Genomic DNA, 16,609 nt, shown 5'->3' with positions numbered 1-16,609 from the left:
GGAGAAAATAATCTGCAGAGTTCTAGATTTCTGTTTCAACTAATTGAATAACCTTTTGGGTTATTCATAAGACTTAGGAATACAGCTAAAATAGATTTGAATAAAAATAATGTCTTGTTTTGGATTTATGAAAATGAAAGTGGCTATATGATAGCACAATGCATAATTAAAAATAACAGTCATTTTCTTAATAAGAGACAGGACCTCACTATATTATCCAGGCTGGACATTGGCTATTCACAGTAGTGATTATGTTACACTACAGCCTTGAACTTCTGGGTTCAAGAAATGTTCTTGCCTCAGCCTCCTGAGTACCTGGGACTACAGGTGCACACTGTTGCACCCAGTCAAAAGTAAGAGTCTTGGTTAATGAGAAATGTCTGAATCAGTGATCTGGATTTGGACTGTGCATAGTATCAATAGTGTACAAATGTATAGTTCCAAAATTATTATCAGTCCGTTTCACCTTCATTGGCACAGTGCTCTTTACTTGGTGTCTTCATCACAACCCTCTAGTTTCTCAATCTCATCCTAAAAAAATTTTGAAAAGCTTCCTTTTAACCCACGGATATATATATATTTGCACACACACACACACACACACATATATATATATTCATACATATTTATATATACACACATATCTCTGAGTGATACTGAGTTTCTAATTATAACATGTAAAATATTTTCTGTAAAATATTTTCTCCCATTCTCTTCCATGCTTCTTGTTGTTACCAGCAAAACTATATCACTTGCTACTCTGCAATGTGCCAACTGATTGCCACCCTCATGAGGAACTTTTGCTATTACCACAACTTTAATGGCCTACTCTCAACTGGCTAAAATTGTTCCAAGACCCAGATCATGTGGTATCTCCTCTGTTAAGCTTTTCATGAGTGACACCATTAAAATGTCTCCATTCTTTAAACTACCTCATTTATCTCCTGATGCTCTGTTTTGGAAATTTTTATATATCTGTCTTATCCAGCAAATATACAATATTTAATTGATTAGCTTATGAAAATTTATGGTATTATTTTTCCACATGAGATACTGTTAAAGGGATGTTAGATGTAGCAGTGAAGGAAACAAGCCAATATTTGGAATCCTTAAGTTGGAGAAACATGTGTAAAAATAGGTAGTTCTGGCAAGTGACTTTTCGAAGAACAAGATAGTAACTATATAAAACTGTCAAAAATACAAATAGTAGCACAGATTGCTTGAAATGTGATAGAATAATTGCTAAGGAGTGAAAGTTTTTAAAAATAACAATGATAAAATCTTTTCATAGATATTTTATTGATTTGTTTAAAAATTTTACTGAGCTTAAGATATATTAGAAGGAAAAAAAAACACAAAATAAAACAAACACACAAAGATCTCTGCCATTCAGATAAGGCACACACTTCAGTAGAGGAATAACAATTTCTTACTCGATTCAATGAGAGTTGTGGGAAAAACAGAAGTGCCCCAGATGACTGCAGATTTTGACCTCAGTTGCTTGCCTTTCAGTAGAAATGAAAAAGTTTGAAGATAGAGCAAATTTAAGGGAAACAATTAAGTTTTAGGCATGTTGTGATTAATGTTCAGTAAATATTCATATGGAGAGGTCTGGTAGGTAGCTGGCTATAAACCAAGGCACATCAATTGCTGGGTGATGGGAGCATCCATCAAACTGTTGTTTGGATCTTAGCTCTAGAGACATATTTAACAATGGCCTATGCTATAATTGCATGATGATCATAAAAAGCAGACCCACTTTTAATCAGACTTAATATATTCTCTTCAAATTATGACACCACCCTACATCACTTTTCCTTCACCCTTGGCATGACATTGAAGATATGGGTATGATATATAGGGGCAGACTGGACTATGGATACATTTTGGAATTAAGAGCATATTATATAGTATTTAAAGCTCTGAGTCTTTATGAGACAAAGCATAGTGTTTGAAGATAGAGAAGGAAAAGCACCAAGAACTGATTTTACTTCAAAAGATCAGTAAGAAAGGAGGAAAGAATAAAGTGACTGGAGAGGTAAGAAATGCGCTAAGTTACCGTGGAGTTGTAAAATCCAAGTGAAGAAAGTGAAAAGGAAGAAATCTGAGGTGCCAAAAAGAGAAATCAGTGGTCACTTTATGAGTTAAATGAGGATTGAGAACTGACCTGGAATTTAGCGATATGGTCAAAATTTACAACTATGAAAAGAACAATTTTATTGCTGAGGTACAGATGAGAGAGTGATTAGAAGAAAATTAAGAGATAATTGGAAAAAATAATTTGGAGAAAGTGAGATAAACTTTTCCAAGAAGTTTTGCTGTCAAGAATAACAAAGAATAAAGTAATAAAACAGTATAGAGTCAAAAAAACGTTGTTTTATTATTGTTTGTGAGATTGAAACAACAGAATCTTGCTTGTTTTTTGTATATTTAAGATGAAGGCATTTTTTTTTTTTTTTTTTTTGAGGCGGAGTCTCGCTCTGTAGCCCGGACTGGAGTGCATTGGCCAGCTCTCAGCTCACTGCAAGCTCCGCCTCCCGGGTTCACGCCATTCTCCTGACTCAGCCTCCCGAGGAGCTGGGACTGCAGGCGCCCGCCACCTCGCCGGGCTAGCTTTTTGTATTTTTTTTTTAGTAGAGACGGGGTTTCACCGTGTTAGCCAGGATGGTCTCGATCTCCTGACCTCATGATCCGCCCGTCTCGGCCTCCCAAAGTGCTGGGATTACAGGCGTGAGCCACCGCGCCCGACCAAATGAAGGCATTTGTTGGAAAAAGGTTACAGTCTCTCAGGATAAGGAATTTCTTTGCTTCTATAAACTGTTACTAAGATTGTACCTGAAATATAAGCAAGCTCTGCAATCCAAATACTTATATTCCATAATTGTGTAATGCAATTGCATAATGGCTAAACAGATTAACACTGCCGTTATTCAGTCTGATATAAATTTCTGCTTTACTGAGAGGATTCTTAGAAACCTGGAGAAACAAATAAGCCTTTCTTTGTTCCAGGTTCCATCAGTAAAATGGTCTTTTTTTAGCCATCTCATAATGTTGTTATGAAATTTGTATGAGTCCAAAGTTATCACAATGCCTAATAATTCATAAGCAGCTAAAGCATCATACAATCATTTATATTTTCATATTATCAACACTCAAGAGAATGTATAGTTACAAGACTTTAGTTTACATATGTAGTGTGTTTACTTTATATTATTGTTAAGTGTGTGTGTGTGTATGTTTTTAAATACACTATCAAATAATATTTTTTAGCTACTAAAGTTCTTTGTATGGATTTCATGTGAAAGATACCTGTAATTAGAAATATAAAAGAACAAACTTAAATTGTAAAGATTATTTATTAAGAAACAATAACTAATTTTATTTCTAACTCGAATATTTAAAGCATTTTCTTCAAAATCAGAAAACTCAAGGATGCTTACAAGCATCTTTTTTGATTATATTCAATAAGCAGTATTTTAGCCAGTGTAATATGACAAGAAAATAGATAAAAGTTATAAGAACATTAAAAAAAAACTGCCTTTGTTGTCAAATGACATGATGTTTACACATAACATTCAGAAGAACCACAGGCAAAGTATTGGTTATTAAAATTAATAAGAAGGCAGGGTACAGTGGCTCATACCTATAATCCCAGCACTTTGGGAGGTCGAGACAAGCAGATCACCTGAGGTTGGGAGTTCAAGACCAGCTTGGCCAACATAGTGAAACCCTGTCTACACTAAAAAAAAAAAAAAAAAAAGACAAAAACAAACAAAAAAAACTTAGCTGGGTGTGGTGGTGCATGCCTCTAATCCCAGCTATTTGGAAGGCTGAAGCACAAGAATTGCTCAAACCCAGGAGGCAGAGGTTGCAGTGAACCAAGATTGTGCCATTACATTCCAGCCTGAGTGACAGAGTGAGATTCTGTCTCAAAAAAAAAGAAATAAAAATAAAAAGTAAAAAATTAATAAGATTTGCTAATGATTATTAAAATGTTATCTATCTAATATAAAATATATTTATAATCAGTTAAGGATTTATGCTAAGTGACATAACATAGATACTCCAATAAAAAATGTGGATAATTTTTTAAAATTTTATTACTATATTAAAAATAATAATAATAGTTAACAGTTTTTGAACACTTCTTATTAATATGCTAAAGTATTTATATTATTTACTTTATTTGTTTTTTATGACAGTCTTATGAACTAGGTATTTATTTTATTTTACATATTAGATAATTAAGTCAGAGAAGTTATATAAATTGCTGGGTAATCCACATCTAAGGAGTGGTAAATTGGGATTTGAACTCAAATCAAGGAACAGATTTCCTGTTTTTATGTTCTTATATTGCAGTGGTCTAATGGATATAACATATATCTTAATACAGTTGTAATAGCTGTGAGAGCTTACGTGGAACTGTGAAGTATTTTATAATTTAGAAAATGCTGTCCCATTCATCGTCTTCTTTAAAGGTAATGATAACACTATGTGGGAAGCATTATTTTCTGCAAGTTACTGATGGGGAAATTGACTTCCTAATAAGGTAATTGACTTGCTTGGGACCACAGTGCAAGTTAATTAGAGCTTAGATTCTCTGAAAATAGATTTGGGTATATCATTTGAAGATTCAAAAAACATGTAGATGTACATTCACAGAGGATATATTAGATGACATAGTATAAAGAAGGACATAGGGAAAAATTTACTTAATGTAGACCAGCAATGGAAAGGAAGCATAGAGAGTTACCTAGAGAGTTAGCTAGAATAATGAAATTTAGAAGAGGTCCAAAAAATAATATTTTTTGATATTCAATTAAAAAATGAAGTTTTGGGCCAGGCACGGTGGCTCAGGCCTGTAATCCCAGCACTTTGGGAGGCCGAGGTGGGCGGATCACGAGGTCAGGAGATTGAGACCACCCTGGCTAACATGGTGAAAACCTGTCTCTACAAAAAATACAAAACAATTAGCCAAGCGTGGTGGAGGGCGTCTATAATCCCAGCTACTCAGGAGGCTGAGGCAGGAGAATGGTGTGAATCCGGGAGGTGGAGGTTGCAGTGAGCCCAGATGGTGCCACTGCACTCCAGCCTGGGTGACAGAGTGAGACTCCATCTAAAAAAAACAAAAACAAAACAACAAAAAATGTTCTAGATTCTTAGTTAATTATCTCCTGGATCAGGGAAAAGACCCGGAAAGGAATAATCTAAATATATAATGTAGATTTTCCTCATAAGAGACAACTTTACAGGGCTGTTTCAAAACATGTCAAAGAAATATATTTTGGGGTAAAATACTTCTATTTCTTTCAGGTCCTGCTATCTGTCATCTGATGCTATATTAAAGTCAGGGTGGAATTTGATGTTTTATTGTTAAAAAAGTCTATGTTATCTGTCTTAATCTCTGTTTTAATGATAATACTGGTCATCTCTCCCTGAATTCCAAAGGGAGGAGGGTATAATTAGGCATGTCCATGTCCGACCACCCATTCTTATCATGGCCTGAACTAGTGTTTCGGCTTTACTTTAGAGTGCCCTGCATGAGAAGAGGGGCCCATTCAGTTAGTCGGAGGACTTAGAATTTCATTTTTGGTTAACAGTGTTGATGGCTGTAATTCAGTGTGAATGTAATAAATATCACAGAACTGTATACTCAAAAATACTTAAAAGGGTAAATGTTGTTATGTATATTTTACCACAATTAAAAAAAAAACAGTAGTTTTACATGTTGATTTCACTGGACTGCAGCATGTCTAGATATTTAGTTAAACATTATCCTTAATAAGTCTGTGAGAGTGTTTCTAAATGAGATTAATATTTCAGTCAGTAGATTGAGTAAAGCACATTTCTGTGGATGTGGAAATAAAACACATTTCCAATTTGTTAAAAGACTGACCAGAAAAAAAGTCTGAATAAGAGAGTTTTCACTCTCTGACTTTAAGCTGGGACATCCATCTTTGTCTGTCTTCAGGTGAAGTCAAGAAATATACCCATGGTTCTTTTGGGTCTCCAGCTTGCCAAAAGCAGATCTTGAGATTTCTCAGCCTCCATAATCACATGAGCCAACTCCCTATAATATCTATCTGTCTATCTATCTATCTATCTATCTATCTATCTATCTATCTAATATATATTACTGGTCTGTTTCTCTGGAGAACCCTAAAACAAAATAAAAATATATTGAAATAATTTTATGGTATTTATCTTTAGTTCTGTTTATGTAATGAATCACATTTATTGATTTGTGTATGTTGAACCAATCTTGCATCCGGGAGATGAAGCCAACTTGATCATTGTGGATTAGTTTTTGATGTGCCGCTGGATTCAGTTTGCAAGTATTTTGTTGGGGGTTTTAAAATTCATACAGAACTCAGAAAAGAGCCTGAATAGCCAAGGCAATCCTAAGCAAAAGGAACAAATCTGGAGGCATCAGGTTATATGACTTCAAACTATACCACAAAACTACAGTAACTAAAATAGCATGGTACTGCTAAAAGAAAAAAAAAAAAAAATATGTATATATATATATATATATTGACCAATGGAACCGAATAGAGAGCACAGAAATAAGGTCACATATCTATAACCATATGATCTGTGACCATCTGATAACTGGCTAGTTATATGCAGAAGATTAAAGCTGGACTGCTTTCTTATACCATATACAAAAATCAACTCAAGATGGATTAAAGATAAGTGTAAAACCCAAAACTATAAAAACTCTGGAAAACAATCTAGGCAATATTATGCTAGACATAGGAATAGGCAAAGATTTCATGACAAAGACACCAGAAGCAATTGCAACAAAAGCAAAAATTGACAAAAGAGATCTAATTAAACTAAAGAGCTTCTGCACAGCAAAAGAAACTACCAACAGATTAGGCAGAGAACCTACAGAATGGGAGAAATTATTTGCAAACAGTTCATCTGACAAAAGTCTAATATCCAACATCTATAATAAACTTAAACAAATTTACAAGAGAAAAACACCATTTAAAAGTGGGCAAAGGACATCAACAGACACTTCTCAAAAGAAGACATCCATGTGGCCAACAAGCACATGAAAAAAAGCTCAGTATTACTGATCATTAGAGCAATGCAAATCAAAACCACAATGAGATATCATCTCACCAGTCAGAATGGCTATTATTAAAAAGTCAAAAAATAATAGATGTTGGTGAGGCTGTGAAAATAATGGAACACTTATACACTTGATGGGAGTGCAAATTAGTTAAACGATTGTGAAAAGCAGTATGGTAATTCCTCAAAGAGCTAAAAGCAGAACCACAATTCGATCCAGCAATCCCATTACCGGGTTTATACCCAGAGGAACATAAATCATTCTACTATAAAGACACATGTACACGAATTCTCATTGCAGCACTATTGACAATAGCAAAGACACAGAGTCAGCCTAAATGCCCATCAACGACAGATTAAAGAAAATATGATATATATACCCCATGAAACACTATGCAGCATAAAAAAGAATGAGATCATACCTTTTGCAGGAACACGGATGGAGCTGGAGGCTATTATCTTTAACAAATTCAGAAACAGAAACCCAAAGATGGCCTGCTTTTACTTATAAGTGGGAGCTAAATAATAAGAACTTATGAAAATAAATAAGAAAACTTCAGACACCAAGGTCTACTAAACAGGGGAAGGTGGGAGGAGAGAAAGGACAAGAAATGATAACTAATGGTACTGGGCTTAATACCTGAGTGATAGTGTCCCCACAACAAATCCTCATGACATATGTTTACCTATGTAACAAACTCTCACATGTACCTCCAGATCTTAAATAAAAGTAAACAAAAAATTAAAGGGTAGTCATAAATATAAAACATAGGAACTCATAAAGAAAAAAATAATCATTTAAATAGAAGGAATATAATAATTGAAGAGAATATTTTGCAAGCCTCTATAAAAATGAATTTGAAGTCTTTGAAGAACTGGAAAAAGTCCTAGGGGGCTTGGATTTGTAAAATTTGACCCAATTAAATAGAGAAAGCTTAAACAGAATAAATTAAATAAAAATATAGACAGTTTTCAAGAAACAATTCTAGCAAAAGTTCTAGGCTCAGATGTTTGACTTGTAAAGACCAGATAATCCTGAAAATGCATACATTATTTACAGATCATAAAAATTAAAGGAAATATATAAATTATTTAATTATATGGGACAAGGATAATATTATTTACTAAACCTGATACAGTACTAAATAAGTAAATAAATAAAATCACTTTAATATATCAATTATGGATATCAATGCAAAAATACTGAATAAAATATCAGTAAACAGAATTTAATACTACTTTTAAAATAGCAAAAATAAATAAGTGGGCTTTATTTTATAATACCAATACCAAATCAATGTTTAAAACTCCATTAAAATAATGAACCCTAGTAATAGATATAAACAGAAAACTTTTATGAATATCTCAATGCTGAAAAAACTTTTTTCCAAAATCCAATATACATTTCTGATATAAATAGTCAAGAAGGGCACCTGTAGTCTCAGCTACTCGGGAGGCTGAGGCAGGAGAATGGCGTGAACCAGTGAAGGCAGAGCTTGCCGTGAACTGAGATCACGCCACTGCACTCCAGCCTGAGAGACTGAGCAAGACGCCCTCTCAAAAAAACAAAAAACAAACAAACAAAAAAGAGAATATAGAATGTATAAATATCTTCTCAAAATTGCATATATGTGTTTTTGTGTTTGTGCATAGGTGAATGTGTGTGTGTATGTCTTTGCTTGAATATACCTTAATCCTAAAAGAAGCATTACATCTATTAGGAAAATACTTACTCTAGGTTTTACAAAATTTCAGGAAACAGTTACAGATGCTCACTATTTCCACTACTACATGAAATTAAACTAGTGACATCAATCAATGTAAGAACTCATGGAAAATTTTTTAGAAAAATAAGAATTGAAACAACAAAGCGAAATTGCCTTTATTAGCTGATGATAAAATGGGGTACTTGCAAAATCATGAAATCAATACATAAAACTATCTCACACAATAATGTAAATCAGTAAGGCATCAGGATATAAAATTACTCTCCAGAATTAGTAGACTTTGTATGCACAAATAGCCAGTTTGAAAAAATAACGGTTGTTACAAATTTACTTATAGTAACAACCATGAAGACAAAAATGCATACAATGAACTTAAATAATTGTGAAAGTTATATAAGAAAAAAATTGTAAACACCCTGAAAGATAGAAAAACAGATGTAGTTAAATGGAAATATATTTCTTTTTACTTGGATAAATGATTCATAGACATCATGAGCATGCCAGTTGCTTTTTAAAGTTTAAAACATCTCAAAAGAAATACAAATAATATTTTTATGAAGCTAGACAAGTTAACAGTAAATTTGACATAAAATAATTATAAACAAATATGTAGAAAAACATAAAAAAGATACAATAGTATATTATCCCTATATAGTATTAAATGTACCATACAGTCTATATATAATTTAAATAGCCAGAAAGAGTTAAGAGTAGACTAGAAGGTCCAGAAATAAATTCTAATATATACAAAAATTAGTACATTACATGTACCTCAAATCTTTATGGCAAAGATGCACTTTTTAATAAATAATGATGGAACAACCATATAACTATATAGAACAAGAAAATATATCCATACCCTATAACATACACAGTAAAAAGCTCCAAATGACTTCAATATCTAAATGTAAAAATGAATAATGAATGAATAAAACCATAGGAATATTAGAAGAAATTCCACTTCAGCATTGGTGTAGAAAAAGCTTTTATATTTATAATTTAAAACTCAAATGCAATAAAATAATAGTTCTCAATTAGGTGTGATTTTGTTGTACAGGTAACATCTAGAAATGTCCGTGGGTAATTTGGTGGCAACTGAAAAGAAAATGAGGTGTGTGTAACTGGTATCATGTAAGTAGAGGTCAAGAATGAGACTGCACATCCTGCATTGCACAGGTCAATTCCCAGAACAAAACATTTTCTTGTTCAAACTAGCCATCATGCTGCAATTGAGAACTCTTAAAACAAAGGAAATGGTAAATATATTTTACTACATTAAAATGCATCTTTTGCTTGTCAACAATATTCAAAGTCAAAAAAAACTGTGAGAAAATGTTTGCAAGATATATAAAAAATAAAAAGGTACTAACCCTAACATATTTTTTTAAATCTACAGAGTTAAGATAAAAGGACCAACAATTTGATAGAAAAATGGGCAAAGGCCATGGCCATGAAAAGACTCTTTACATTCCCTCACACTCACACACAAGAGTTTTAAAAAGTGATCCTTAAAATATTGAAATTCTGACTCTGCCATAATAGAAATACCTTGTTGATCATCCCAGCAATTTACGTGTAGCCCATTAAAGGCTGTGAGTGAAGAGTAAGGACCATGCTCCAGAATAAAGGTTCGACAACTTTTACTGTAGAAGGCTAAATAGTAAATATTTTAAGCTTTGTGAGACATACAATTTCTGTCCCAACTGCACAAATCTACCATTATAATGTGAAAGTGGCCATAGACTAGATACAAATGAACAAGTATGGCTATGTTCCAATAATATCTTTTCATGAAAACAAGCAACAGGCCAGATTTGGGCTATGGGTCATAATTTGCTTAACCCTGACTTAAAGTCAAAGTCATGATTTAGGACTAGGTTCTAAACTAAAATGGGTCTGTTTTAATAAGGAATAAAAGTACACCTAACAGGGACAAGATAATTTTCCAGTAATTTAGCTTAAAATTGAACAAAACTCAAAATCATTTTTTTAAAATGGTGACATCATCTCATGAATCATCATCAATGTCAAATATGCCATCAGAAATTTTTAAAATATGCAAAGAAGCAGAAAATGTGATTCATAGTCTTAGGAGAAATCAGTCAAGGAAAAAAAAATGAGATGACTCAGGTATTTTTATTAAGTAAGGACTTAAACGTAGGTATTGTAAATATGTTTAAGAACTTGAAGTATGGATTATGACTGCACAGTCAGGAAATAGTAAAAGATAAAGACATACTATATAAAAAAGAACTAAAATGAAATTGTAGAGCTGAAAATGACCAGATCTGAAAAAAAAAAAAAACTTTACTCAATTGACTTAACATTTTATTAGATACTGCACAAGAAAATCAAGTCAATAGAAATTATCTATTCTGAAGAAAAAAATAGAGAAAACTGTTTAAATTATATAGAGACTTGCAAACCATAAGACAATAGTAATTGAAGTTGCAGAGAGAAGAGAAACTTAAAAGAGCAGAAAAAACATATTTAGCAATGTATAAGAGTTCAAATTTTCCAAAATTTTGCAAATAAACAATATGTACAGTTCCAAGTAGCACAGTAAACCTCAAGTAGGATAAATGCAAAAAAAAGAACCATGCTTAGGCACATAATTAAACTGACGAAAGCTAAAGATGTCTTCAAAAAAAATTCTGAATTAAAAAAACCTTATTGAAACAGCAATATGTATGATAACTTACTATCTATAATTAACTCTTAAAATCAAGAAAACATGAGATTACATGAAGAAAAAGAGAAATAAATTCCGTCAACCCAAAATACTATAACCAGCAAAAATGTCCTTCAAAAATGAGTGTCAAGTAAAACTATTTTCAGTAAACAAAAACTGAGGTAATTAATTGCTCATAGAAATGGATTATAATAAATGCTAAAGGAAGTTGTTTAAGCTGCGAGAGACATACGCATATATGCACATATTTAATATATATGAAGAAAAAAGAGAAAGTAGGGCAAATGGAGCAAAATATAGGCAATTGGTGAAAATGGATAAAGGACATATTGGAATTTCTTGGTGGTTTAAAATAAATTAAAGTTACACAAAAATGAACTATTCGTTCCAAAATAATGTTTTATTCATCAAGATGACCTTGGTGAATATCTTTTCTATGCACATGATTTGTATAAATGTACATGTGTATGTGTGTTGTACGTTTATAAATGAAACAAAATGGTATATTTTTCTTTTAATCTTAGTAATGTTGCTAACTAGATATGTTACTCTATGTTTAACCTTTATGAAAACAACTTTCTGTAACTGGAGAATGAACATAGTTATATTAATTTTACATTCCTCAAAAAATGAGTATATATGTGAAATTCTCCAATCTTTAGAAATACAAAATCTTATGAGATTCCCATTGTAACTGGTGTGAGTAATGAGCCCTTTTTCTTATTACTAGAAATATTCAGTTAAAATAAGTTTAACCTTAAGTCCACTGAGGCCATTTAAAATTATGGAATTGTATAATTTGATCATTTAGAAATACTTTATGTCAATAAACACCAACAAATGTGTACTATGCTTACTAACTGGGTGGTGATATAATCTGTGCACCAAACCCCTAGGACATCCAATTTACCTATATAACAAACCTGAACAAGAACCCTCAAACCTAAAATAAAATTTGAAAAAAAAAAAAGCAAAAAACAAAAAACAAAAAAAACTGCCAGTATAGTTAGGTACCAATGTGTTCTAAACCTAGAATCATGCAAGGAAGTTATTAAAATTGTAGATCTTGAATGATAATCCTAGAAATTCTTAGTCAGTAAACCTGAGCTTTCTCAGGCATAGTTCATATCAATGTATTTTGTTTTCTGTCTATTGCCATGCTTTTTATTCTGTAAACTGGACACTTGACTATTATAATGAATGCACCAACTTTGGAAATCAGATTCTATCTCCTTCCCAGGGATTTGTCAATATCTGTTGTTCATTCTATTATAGCTGTTGTTGCTTGTTTGGTACTATCGTGAACTTAGTCCATAAAGTCTGTTATTAGTTCTTACAAATGTCCCCTGGACATTTCTGTTATGTTTTCTTCATGATCAGCTAATGTTTTTTTTTTTTTTTTTTTTTTTTTTTTAAGTGACTAGAACCAAAAAATCTCCTAGTCTTTGCTGAGGGATTCTGTGTCTATTGGGGCACATTTTCCACATTCATCAAGGCAGTTAACAATTTTGCCTTAGCCTTCACTTCCTGCTTTCACTAAGCTTCAGGATCAGCAGGAGATGAGATTTTAGCAAAATCTTCTTATCTTTCCTGAACACACATACAGCCCTGAACATGTAGGTGGGCTTTTAGATTCCAGGAATATGTTGGGACTTTTTCAAAACACTTAATAACATTTCATTCCTGAGCCTTTCTTCTCAAGCTTTTTGGTTAGCTTATTATCTGTTCCAACTCTATCTAGTACCTCAGGCAGTGGCAACCTAAGATATTAGTTTATAAATGTTTTCACAATACCACCTGGGAAGCAACTTTAGTACTAAGCTAGCTTAAAGTTTGTTAAAATAAGTGCAAGCCTTTTAAATTGTTCTTTCAGCAAGCAACTGGGAACAGGTCAAATCAAATAACGAATTATAGTTTTTTACAAGTAATTCTTCTTTTATACACTTTGGTGCTGGAATGCAGCCTGTTTCCTCCTCCTCCCCCTCCTCCTCCCCCCCCTTCCTCCTGGCTCTCACTCTGTTGCCCAGGTGGGAGTGTGGTGGTTTGACCACGGCTCATGGTAGCCTCTATCTCCCAGGCTCAAGCAGTCCTCCCACTTTAGCCTCCCAGATAGTCAAAACTACAAGTGTGTGTCACCACACCCAACTAATTTTCTAATTTTTGGAAGAGACAAGGTCTCTTTCTGTTGCCTTGGCTGGTCTCAAATTCCTGGGTTCAAACAATCCTTCCGCCTCAGCCTTCCAAAGTGCTGGAATTACAGGCATAAGCTACCATGCCCATCCTCAGCCTGTTATTTTCATGGGTACCAAGCTTCGGAGTAAAGAGTGGCTGGGGCAATTTAAAACGCCAGAAAGTTTGCTATTATTACCAAGAATTAGCCATTTTTTTTTTTTTCTTGAATAAATGGTACCTAGATTTTCTTGCATAAGAGTTCCCAACAAAGCTTTTCACAACCCTTTGGTTAATACCTAGAATTTCAAAAAAAGAAAAATTGATTCCAACAGTTTTTATCCACTTTTTAATAATTTTTAATGGAAGGGAAGAATTTGAAGTTTTTTACTTCACTTTTTTTGGCCGACATTCCTTCAATTTTTTTTTTTTTTTTTTGCTAAATTACAAAAAAAGTAAATTATTTGTACATTTTATTTGTATAAATAAATTATACTTATATGTGTGTATACATACGTAATTATATGTGTGTGTGCATTTTTTAAAAACTGCACTTTATATTTCATAAGTTGTATTGTGCGTCACTCATTATTTAAAACTATTTTGATCATGTACCTTTTGGCCCATTAGTATACTATTTGAACATTTGTGCCTACCTTTTGGAAAATATAACATAAGAATATTGGTGGTTAGCAATGACATATTTGTACTCCATGCTTATGATTTGACCTCATGGTCTCTTGAGCACAATTGACATTTTTGCTTAGGAGTATGTTGATAATAGGTCCTGATTTGCCTGATTCCATTCTAATTTTCACCTATGTCTGGTTGTGGCTGTTAAAAAGCACATTATAAAACCAAAAAAAAAAAAAAGAGAGAGAGAGAGAGAGAGGAGAGTCCTGGTTTAGACTCTACATTATATGATGACCCTACTTACAACATTTCCAAAAATATATATATATATATATATATAGAGTGTGTCAATGAATTTTAATGATACTTAATTTAAAAAACCTTTCCAGTATTTCCACTAAAAATCAAAAGTTCTGAGACATGGTTATGTGAAGTACAGAAGCCTGGTTTAAATGTTGAATCTACCTACAACAGAACTTAGCAAGTACTTTCTCTTAACAGTGTTTCCATTTTCTTTTTGTAGCACGAGGTTTGTAAACTAGTAATTCCTTAGGTTGACTTAGATATAACAAGTTTTTAAATCTGTTATGTGTGTTTATCAAATATTGAAAGGTTTTGATAGAATAAATTTATATATATGTTGAATCAAGACAAATATTGTTAACTATATGTGAGATATTTTTTAGTAAGTTTTTTGATGTTATAAAGGAGTCCCTTGGAGTCAGCACCCCTGTGAGGTTCACTCTTTAATAAAATTTTAAATTAAAAGCAACACTGTTCTCTAAATAGACAGAATATTTTAGTAATTTATTATCCCAAGAGACTATGAGATAAAATGTATAGGTGTCTACATTAAAAAATAATTTAATGCCATTAAAAATTATATTTATAAAATACTTAAAGTTATAAATACTCATGATAATTGTATATAAAAAGAACTCTACAATATATGCAACATAATCCAAAGTTTTCGTATATTTTAAAAGGAAGAAAATGAGATCGTGTATTAATATTATGAGTTGAATTGTGTCCCTCTAAATTCACATGTTAAACTCCTAACCCCTAGTATTTTAAAATATGACTGTATTTGGTGTTAGAGCCTTTAAGAAAGTAGATAAGACAAAGTGAACTCATGTAAAAAATATTTCTTAAAACACACAGGGGCTTAAATACTAGCTCTGTCACTTACTAGTTTTGTGAACTTTCTCAGTTGCAGATTCCTAATCTGTGAAATAAGGATTAAAAACTCTATCTTACTACATTATTACATATAACTTGTTTATTTATGTCACTGATACTCTATAAGTATCAATAAGTGATGGTGGTAGCATTAATATCTATAAAAGTAGTACCAGTGTAGATAATGGCATGGCTAAAAAAGATATTTTTTAAAAATGTAATCATGTGTTTTCCAAATTTCCTACAGTGGTCAAACTGTATTAATTTGGAAAAAAAGAATGAATGTAATTTAAAAATATTTTAAGAATGTATAGATAAAATAAAGTCCTTATAGTTAATCATCTGTAAAAAGTACTGTCTTATTTCATTTAGGCTGCTATAACAGAATATCATAAACTGGGTGGCTTATAAACAATCCAAATATATTCCTCACAGTCAGTTCTGGAGGCTGAGGAGTCCAAGATCAAGGGGCAAATAGATTTAATGTCTGGCATTGATATAGTTTATATATTTGTCCCCACCTAAATCTCGTGTTGAAATGCAATCCTCAATGTTGGAGGTGTGGCCTGGTGGGAGGTGTTGAGATCATGGGGGTGGATTTCTCATGAATGGCTTGGGCCATCCCCTTGGCGATAAGTGAGCTCTCCCTCTGAGTCCACATGAGATCTGGAAATTTAAAAGTATATGGCACCTTCCACAGCCCCTCTTTGCTCCTGCTTTTGGCATGTGAAGTGCCTGCTGTCACTTCACCTTCTGACATGAGTCAAAGTTCCTTAAGGTGTCCCCAGGAGCTGGGCAGATGCCAGTGCCATGCTTGTTGCATAGCCTGAAGAAACATGAGCCAATTAAACCTTTTTTAAAAAAAATAAATTACACAGTCTCAGGTATTTCTTTATAGCAATGTAAGAATGGCCTAATACTCTCTTGGTTCTTAGATGCTTGTCTCCTAGTGGTGTCCTCAAATGGCAGATAGAGGAAGAAAGCTCTCTTGGGATTCCTATAAGGACAAAAATTCCATTCATGAGGGCTCAGTTCTCATGACCTCATCTAATCCTTATTACCTCCCAAAGACCCTGCCTTCTAATATTGTTACAGTAGAGGGTATAGTTTCAGCATATGAATTACTGGA

The sequence above is a fragment of the Trachypithecus francoisi genome, unplaced genomic scaffold (genome assembly GCF_009764315.1).
Source record: "Trachypithecus francoisi isolate TF-2019V2 unplaced genomic scaffold, Tfra_2.0 Lachesis_group19, whole genome shotgun sequence".
NCBI classification, from domain to species: domain Eukaryota; kingdom Metazoa; phylum Chordata; class Mammalia; order Primates; family Cercopithecidae; genus Trachypithecus; species Trachypithecus francoisi.
This window is presented reverse-complemented; position numbering follows the sequence as displayed.